At 43.2% G+C, this 8648-nt stretch overlaps 1 long non-coding RNA gene across 1 annotated transcript; it reads left to right on the top strand.

Moving 5' to 3' along the window:
• Positions 1-5089: 5089 nt before the first annotated feature.
• Positions 5090-7103, top strand: LOC131481779 (uncharacterized). Its single transcript, XR_009246551.1, has 2 exons — positions 5090-5162; positions 6965-7103. It is a non-coding gene; the product is annotated as an uncharacterized LOC131481779 (long non-coding RNA).
• Positions 7104-8648: the final 1545 nt, after the last annotated feature.

Below are 8648 nucleotides of genomic sequence, written 5' to 3' on the forward strand. Positions count from 1 at the left end.
AAGCAGACCAATGTGGCTCACAACCACTCAGGGAAGAGATAGGGAACAAAGACCATGCACTGTGACAGAGCATAGAGGAGACTCTCGATGTAGTCAGGGCATAGGCTGTAGTCCAGATGGGTCAGGAGAGCCTTCCAGGAAAGGGATCAGTCAGACAATGTCCTGTCAGAAGCTCTGCTGATTCTCCTTGCCCAGAGTATTCTCTTTAATCAGCCCCTGCAGTCTTTTCACGTGGCCAGTTGCTTTCTCATCTTGGGAGTGGACTTTCTATATTTCCCAGTTTCCCTACAACGCATCAACACATTCACGCATCTTGCTCCCCAACACTGATGTCAGAAAACCTGGGATGCTGGAGACCTAGAGGGCCCTAGTAAGAGCAATCAGGACATGGCATTTGAGTCACTTGACTGGCCTGTAAGCAGGTTGCGGGAGACTCATCTCAATTTTACAGTTTGATCTCTTAGTGTCTAGCCAATTTGATGAAACAAGCAAGGTACTTGGAAAAACAGGAAAACGAAATTAAGTGTATTTTGGTGCCAAAATAGTTAAAATCAACACATAGTGCTTTCTTTTTTCTCAAAATATACATGTTCCACAAACTTCTTACAGATCCTCTATATGCCACACGTGGAGCTCACACTCCAGGTCATAAGGAGGCTCCTGACTGCCTTTCTCTTCTTACAGTGGCTCCCCTGACTCGGTGATTTCTGCCTCAAAGAATGCTCAGGGACTGGGGCGGGAGCCACCTAAGTATCTTAGAAGCAACCCTCTCAACTTTTACTCCTCTACCCGCTACATCCTTAGCTCTGTACGTTGTTCACAGAGAGGGATCCCACTTTCTTGCTTCCATCTTCCTTTCTCAACTCCCACCTACCATTAAAAAACAGGGTCCTAGACCCAATGAGGCCATGACTCCTCTAGCCAGTGCTGACAGCTGACAGAGAGAGCTCTTGTATTATGAAGATCCTCCAGTCCTTGCTGTACCATTGTTTTTTGCATTCTGAGAGTCTGGTATTTGTGATGAATGACTAGTTTTATTCCATAGGGACATAGAACATAGGAAACGAATTATCACCCCAACTTTTGAGTGTGGATCTAGGCAGTGGAGGTAGTAAAAACTCCATTGCTGATTCCAGGGCAGAAACAGGCTTCTCAACACAGTATCACTGTTCTCATATTATAAAATGATAGAGTACAACATAGTTAAATACATCACCGATTTGCCAATAATGGGCACTGGTGTATAAGTCTAACTGGCGGTACAGCCGCCTGGGGTATTGATTTTACTGTCTAATGGTTGAGAGAGATGTTATCTTGATTAATTACAAGTCAAAAACAAATGCATCTTCTATTAGATCTCTTGTGGCATTCACCTAAAAAAAAAGATACTATACTACATGTGTCTCGAAAATGTTAGAAACCTAAAAGGACAGGGTGAAGTGGGAGCAAACCACCCCTTCCATCACCTGTCCAGAGTTAAGATACCATCTGAATACGGGGCAAGCTGATGTGAACTTATTGACAAAGGAGGAGGTTTCCATTTTTTTCCCTTCCTCTCAACTGCAGCCTTAAATTCAGAAATTAGGGAAAGAACCACTGAGTATAAAGCTTTCCCTTGAGTTCAGCTTTTCTGTTTTTGGCTGGGTATAAAGGTCTGTTCATCACACCTTTCCAAAACCTGCAAGAAGGGGTTAGCTGTGAGATTTCCTTGGAGAGAAATAGCACACTGGTACAGTACTAAATAATACTAATCTTGAAAGCAAATGATAAGTGTTAATATTTGGAGTCTGTAAGAATCTCAAATTTAATAGGAAAAATCCACAAAATAATCTGATTTTTTAAAAAGGGCAAAAGGACTGCATAGATAGTTTACCAAGAATGACATGCAACCAGCCAACAGGTATTTGAAAAAAAAAATCTCAGCATTACTAACTGGTAGGAAAGTATAATGAAAGCTACAAGGAAACTATTACCTCAAGAAAAAACTAACAAATGCTGGCGAGTATATGGGGAAAAAAATGGAAACAAACAGCCAATGCTGCCCATCAGTGAGACTGTAAACTCAAATACCACTCTGGAAAACAGTTGAGTTTCTTCAAAAATCAAAAATACAGCTACCACATAATCTAGCCATCTCATTACTAATTTTAGATAACTAAAGGGAATGAAATGAGTATGTTGAAGAGACATCTGAACCCCCTGTTTATTCAAATACAATTCACAATAACCAAGGCAGAGTGTCAATCTAAATGCTCACGGATGTGTGAATAAACAAATTGCAATACACACTCACACACACATAATGGCATAGCATTTATCTGGAAAAAGGAGGGAATTACAAGGCACAGAAAGACAAGTATTGTGGGATCTCCCTCATTTGAGGAATCCTCACAAGGTGATTGCAAAGACTTTCAGAGCATAACACTGGATACAAGTGGATGGGGAAGATGGGACAAAGGAGTGAGGAGAGGCGGATCAATGGATAAATCACAGCTAGACAGAAGACATGCATCGGGTACTTACTGGAGTACGACTATGGCCAATAACATCACATTGCATAATCCACACAGCTAAGAACATATTTTGAGTGTTCTCACAACAAACAGAGGATATGTATTAAAGGTGATTATGTGTTAATTACACATACTTTATCATCATACATTTGCATTAGTCAACTATACATTGTTGTAATGAAATAACTGGGACAAGCTAAACTTGCCAAGAAAAGAGGCTTACGAGCTCACATTTCACAGATTCCATGCCCAGTATTGGACAGGACAGATTTTCCCTCTGATTAGGACATCACAGAAGATTATAATAGCTCGTGGGGAGGAAGGGATCGCAAAATAAAGTGGGAAACAGAGAGGGATTTAGTAGACTCAGGCTGATAAAATAGCACATGTTTGTGATGAGTCACTCCAGGAAACCACCACTGCCTTCCAGTGGCAGTAACCCAGTGACAAAAAGACCTCCCAGGTAGTCCCCATCCTCTAAAGCTCCCATCAGCTCCCATATCACCACACTGGGGGCCAAGTCCTCAACACCTGGAACTTTAGAAGTCACTAAAGCCAAATCCAAACCCCCACGCCATGTACGTATTCTCAAAACCTTACATGCTACCTCTTAGTTGGAATAATTGCATGAATACACTTCAAAATTATGTACATATATGTAATAAAATTTGTTATATGTCCTATAGCCTCGTGTGTGTGTATTATTAAGATATTTACTGAAGTTAGGAAATGTAATTATAGGCATTAAAAAAACTTCGACTTGTCCATAATGATGGGCAAAGGGCTTTGGGCATCTATGAGCTACTTAAAAAAAATAAGGTATCATTCCCATTTGTGTTACAATTGCTGGGCGATTTCTGCCTTCATCAGAGCTAATCTTGAACCATCTTCTGCCATGCCATGCTTATTTGAGAGTTTAACTGACACATTTGGAGAACTATTTGCTAAGTTCACTCTCTTCTCTGAACAGGTATTTTTCCAGCTAGGAGAAAACTTCACCTGCAGAGCTCAGTTAGAAGAGCCAGTGGGTGAAGGTCACCTTGCTGAGGACCCCAGGAGGCAGCCCACGTCCACAGCTTGACTCAGAGCCTATTTTTCTTGTCCAAGGGTCTATTTTTCTCTCCAAGAGTCAGGATGCTGTGTTTTCCCTAAATGCTTCCCCAATCTTCTTGCTGTTCCTCAATGTCCACATTAGCTAGAGCCTGTCAGACCAGATCTTGACTGGAAGGGTACTTTACCCAGTGACAGGACATTTTCCAAATTCCCACTTTGGACTAGGTTCTGTGGTATGTGCAGACTTTATCTCCTGTCCTGGGACTCACGGTTTAGGCCAAAATCTCTAAAGAAGTCCCCGTCTTCCTCTTTTCTGGACATTTTGAGCAAAAAGCACAGAAAGTGAACCGACAGCTGGACTAAGGGGAAAGAATGGCTGAGGAGAGCTGCCCTAAGCATCACACTGTTTTTAGGCAGGCAGAGATTTAAAGAAACCAACTTTTAAAGCTTCATGTTTAAATTTATGTGGGTTTTTCCAAATAGTTTAAACCAGGAGAAAAAAAATACATGAAGTGTAAAATGTCCACAGGTTAACTATTCAATTATCTCTTTCCTCCTAGTGGCAAACAGGTTATAGAGTGGAAAATTCTTGTGAGCTACTGAAATCATTCACTGAAATGAACGTGGAAGGAGGGCACACTCTACCCACAAAACTAAACCATGCAACAGATGCATACCCAGATGCACACTTCACAGCCCTAGCAACCACATCTGAAGTCTATTCAGTTATGCGTCATTGACTAGAGCACCAATGGCTTTCTCTCCAGTCTTTGGAAGGCTTGTGTGCCATAGGTAATACTAAGTGCTCTCAGTTTCTCACACGTTCAAAGTCTTGAACATGTTCAATCACAACACAACTCTTCCATAGGGCTCACTCCAATGAAGCTGTTCATTTCACAGAAGAGGCAATCGGGCCCAAGAATGTCCCTAACATCAGAAAGGTTTATGCTGATTTGATCAAACAGATTTGTACAGAGAAAAACTGATAAATATATGACTACCAGCACTTTTTATAAATGTAAATACAGTTGTCTGCTTCTATTCATAGGGGGGGTGGGGTGGGGAGGAAATTGGCTCCACAACCTTTTGTTGTTATCAAAATACATGAACCTTCTAATGTTTTCTCCAAAATGTCATTTGTATTCACATGCTACCTATACACATCCTTCAGGTTATACCTTAAATCCTCTAGATAACTTCTAATACCTAATAAAACACACATGCTGTTAGTAGCAGTACTACATTAGGTTGTGCACATTCAGTAAAGGCACTTACTTTTTAAAATATTTCGGATCCCTGATTGGAGGACTCTTGGATACAGCTCTTGAGCACAGGGAAGACTAAATGGAAGCTGGAGTCCAATAGAGAGCACGAAGAAGGCCCGACATAAACCAGAGAAATCAAGGATGAGCCAGAATTTACAAAGCTGGCTCACACTCACCAGGACGATCTGGAAGCCATGCTGGTCTCTTACAAACAGCTATCCTGTTGGTCTTACTGACTCCTGGTCCAAGTGTTGAGAAAGCTGAAGCGGAACATGCAGCGGGATCTGGAGACGCCAGAGGGTGGCTCCATGCCAATCAGATGAGCCAGCGGGTGACTGGGCATGACGTTCAACCACAGACCTCCTGAGAGTAGAGGCATTTGGCTACACTTTCTCTTCCCGCAGCTCTTCTAAGGTGTTTCCTGAAAAAGGAATGGTGGGAAATGCAGTTTTAGTCTTAATAGTAGATGCAATACAAACCCAGCACGGTCTACCCCTGGTCCACTTGGCGCCGTCAAATATACATTTGAGTCATAAACAAAGATGGTGGCACATTCATGTGATGGGCTCTGACATACCAATATTGCCCTAGGAACCTGACAATCTAAAAGACCTTCTAGTTACAGTTGAACCCAATGGCTTTCCTAATCTGCGGCTTGTATTCCACTCTAGGTCTCATTGCTACCATCTGCAGCTGCCATACAGAGTCCTTCCTTGTCCTTTGTCTTCAAATATTTTTTTTACAAATCTATTCCTACAAAACCTTGTCAGGGAGGCCAGATGAGGCAGCTACATTCATCACTACAGGTTTGCTTTTTGGAGCATTTTGAGTCTGGCCCAAGTTCCAAGTTAGGAGTGTCAATATGAGCCTCCTGCTTGCAAATGAGTATCAAGGCACAGGTGAGGCTGTTTTTCTGAGGTACCCTTATCATTAAACAGAAAAGTACTTTTGCCAACTCACTTTGGACAGCATAGAAAAAAGCAACAAAGCAACTCTTTTGGCCAATAATAAACCACGTGATGTTTCTGAAGGGGAGTCAGTTCTTTTAGTTACACTTGGCATCATTCCTTTACATGTGCATGCATGCCCTTTCCCTCAGCCAGCCTACATTCTCCAAAGACCATCACAACACGTGCCTCTTTCTTACGTCCAACATACACAGGTGCACCCTTTTCAAAGCAATGCCTGTGGGAATAGGGGTCGTGAAGCTTTACCAATTTACTAGATTTGTAAGCCAGATAAATCTTGAACCCAAGAACTAGTGGGCACCGTTCAGTCACAAAGGGACTTCTGGATAAAGCCACTAGGGAGCCAGAGAGCACCCCACTTTACTCCGATGTCCCCAGCAGCCATAGTACAAATCATTCCAGGCATCTCCCCATCCGCCTTTATCAAACACCTGAGTCCAACACTCGGGGGCCGTTCAGAACAGCGTGGCTAATTCAGTCAGCCTGGCTTTCTCTGTCTTGCTCTGACAGGCCGGGCCCCTGCTCATCCCTGAAAACCAGCATCAGGCAATGACAGAGAGTTTGATAACATAAGATGCTTAGGTTTTTTGGCTCAAGTGAGATGTTCAGAGCTAATAGCCCTGAGCGCCGAGTTTTAGCTGCGATCTGCACCTTGAGATATCCGTTATGTCTGGCTCAGGAAAAAGGGAAAAGAATGAGAGCTTATTTCTAGAAAGGTTTCCGATGAGCAGCATTTGTCATTGAAGGGGAAGATGGGTATAATTAGCTTGTCAGTCTAGTTTGGGCTGAGCGAGCTGTCTTTGCTAAGAAAGATGGACTAACTGCCAGAGCCACTGACAGGCAGTCGATAGCGTAGCAATTAATGTCATAAATAATTCCAGAACCAATTACATCAAAATGGACTCAGAGCTTTAAAAAGGTACAGAATTCTCTTATTCTTCCTGCTAACAGCAAGAAATAGCTTTCATTTTTCTCTGTAATTACTTTTCATTGTATATAGCAATACAGCTGAGCTTTTCTGTCCATATTTAAGCCTTGTCTTTCTCCAAGCCTCTTCCCCCATTGCCAGCCTCCCTCCTTCACCCACAGGACAAGGCTGTTAAAGTCCATCTTCCCAGCCAGAGCAGTGGGGTAAATGTATAATCTTTTCACTTGGCTGTTGCAGCAGAACTCCAGCTACACCTAAATGATGAAGAGCCAAGTTTTCGAAAATGTCATGGACAATGACAGCAGAGTGGCCCAAACAATGGCATTTGGAAATGAAGACATTTGTGAAATAAATGGATTTATCTTATTATTTTAAAGGTTGCCGTGACTTTGCTTACACTGAATTTATTGATTTTTATCCCCTCTCTTTTTCTTCCTCCCTCCCTCCCTCCTGGAGAATGGTCATCGGTACAGACGCCAGGCCAAGCTATTCCCCGTGCACTGTGAACACAACTCAATACCACCCATCTGTGCTAACGGGCATTTTTGGGTTTTTTAGAAGGTGGATCACTCTCTTTAACACAGTGTTTTGCTTAAAAGCTCTTCTCTTAAGCTGTCTCAACTCCTCAGCTGGCTCCCTGTGTTACACCACATACGCAGGTAACAGTAAGGCTATTAAATCCGTAATGGCTACGGCAAACCAGATACCACAGTAATTTTTCTTTTTTTCCTTTTTTTTTTTTTCACCCTCCAGCCCCTTCAGTTGCCTCTGTGGCTGCTTTAGAAAAAGGAAGGCATTGTGGGAAAGTAAATTACTATTGCATTCATTCACAGCTTTGTTCTGGGCCTGACAAACATTCCCAACTTTTCAACCATGGTGGCATTTATTCCAGGGGGACCAGGGAAAATGGCTCATGAAGCGCCCACCGTTTGGAAGCCACAAACAGCTGCTGAGTGTGCTGTGGCTTTGAGCTCCTGCCGCTGATGGCACTCCCTTTAGCAGTAGGTGTCATTGCAGTGAGTGGTAATTACAGTGGAAGATTTGAGGGGACACGGGATAATTAGGCCAGCCCGCGCAGGCATAAACACTGACATTTACCATACTAAAAACTGGCGATGTCGGCATTTTCCTCCTTGCTGGGACGGTAACAACAGCCGCCTCACCAAACAGAGGCAGGTTTTCAAGGAACAAAGCCTTGGGAAGGGTTTATTTGGGTGCCTGGTACCCCAACAGGTAGTCCTGAATGTGCTCTGCTGACCAGGCTGAAGGTCAGGTTGAAGTTAACGTGGCTTGCACACCAGGCAATTGCACTTCTTCCACTGGGAGCCTGTACAATGCCACATGCCAGGTATGAATGGTGGAAAGAGGTGGTAGACTGCAGCGCATGATACTATACAGAGAGCACCTCTCACCTGGGCAGGACGCACGGTTGAGTTCAAAAGATTGAGTTTCTCAAGATCACCTGCACTTGGCTGATCCCAAGGGCTAGGGCATCCGGTTTAGTTCCTGCTTCTCTGGCAAGTGGCAGTCACACAATTGGACGGCTAGTAAACCTAACTTCCCTCTCCCCTTCTCCAAGGGTTGAGGCTTTGGTGATGTTCTCCTGCCCTCTATCCAAAATAGAGATGGAACCACTGTTTGTCCAAACATTCAATATCATCCAGGCAAGGCAGTGCTTGCAAAGGATATGAGTATTCTAAGTGTAACACCGCAGAACCACAAGGATGTGGATTTGAATCGCAGCCTGCTTTCCGAGGAAGAGCCCCTTGACACTCAGATCCCACTTTTCCCTTTTATAAAACGAAAACAATGAAAGTACTCACCACACAGGGTGGTTGTGAACTCAAATATATGTTTCTAAAGCATTGAACATGCAGCAGTCATGTTACAAATGGTTCTTTGTTCTTGGCCGAAGCTCCTT

Source organism: Ochotona princeps, chromosome 13 (assembly GCF_030435755.1).
Source record: "Ochotona princeps isolate mOchPri1 chromosome 13, mOchPri1.hap1, whole genome shotgun sequence".
NCBI classification, from domain to species: Eukaryota; Metazoa; Chordata; class Mammalia; order Lagomorpha; family Ochotonidae; genus Ochotona; species Ochotona princeps.